The sequence below is a fragment of the Seriola lalandi genome, unplaced genomic scaffold (assembly GCF_002814215.2).
Source record: "Seriola lalandi dorsalis isolate HSWRI2012SDOR001 ecotype SW California unplaced genomic scaffold, Sedor1 jcf7180002054947, whole genome shotgun sequence".
NCBI classification, from domain to species: Eukaryota; Metazoa; Chordata; class Actinopteri; order Carangiformes; family Carangidae; genus Seriola; species Seriola lalandi.
Window position 1 is genome coordinate 1,106,799 of NW_019525498.1, and position 830 is coordinate 1,107,628.

An 830-nucleotide genomic window follows, 5' to 3' on the forward strand; every position below is an offset into this window, starting at 1 on the left:
CTGTCTCGTTCCTATTGGCTCAAATTAGGGTCAAAGTGATTTCCAGCTGCTAAAGTGATGTTCACAAATAATTCTATAGCTGTAAATCAATGTTTGTAAACCTGTAAAATAAAGCTACAGTGTAGGAAAAAACAGAGAGATGGATACAGAGCAGCAATTAATCAAAGCTGCAATAATGAAAGATTATCTGTACCGGCAGAGTGCAAATTATACTATGACACTAAGGGGAGATCAACTATTTCTCCAGGGTGAAAGGGAACCCACTACAGTCCAGGATTGTGCTTCAATGAACTGAGGTGTTGGGCACACATGTATATTAATACTGTCAATGACCCAACAGATAAAACTCCTGAATTCTTCAGTAAACACAAAGGAGGTGCCTATTATAAAAACTAAACCACCACACCGAATAAAAAAATTAAAAAATCCATATTGATGTCAAAACGTATCTCTATAATAATCCTCCATTGTCCCACTGCACATGACTGAGAACCAGTGTGTGCTAAAATTAAATCAAATATGACATTTTATATTGGTAATGAAATGACAAGTCAACATTGGAAATGAAAGGATGCATTAGCTAACAGTAGTTTGATAAACCGTAACTGTAAATTACTGTAACTGTAAGTGAAGTGTATTTAACAAGCTACATAATGAGCTACTGCTACAACACTTAGCCTATAGTCTTTGTGTGACACATGGCAGCAGAGACTTAAGGACAGAGCCGCGACACTTAGACACGAGACACTTAGAAATGGTACAGTCCAATTTAAGGATGACACAATTATATGAGTCCATGTCCCTCTCTCCCTTTCTTCTTACTGTAATTT

General features: G+C 36.7%; 1 protein-coding gene across 9 annotated transcripts in view; it reads right to left on the reverse strand.

The window, feature by feature from the left end:
- LOC111645240 (sorting nexin-14-like) overlaps positions 1 to 830 on the reverse strand; it is a 17,463-nt gene that overhangs the window by 598 nt on the left and 16,035 nt on the right. The window lies entirely within an intron of this gene.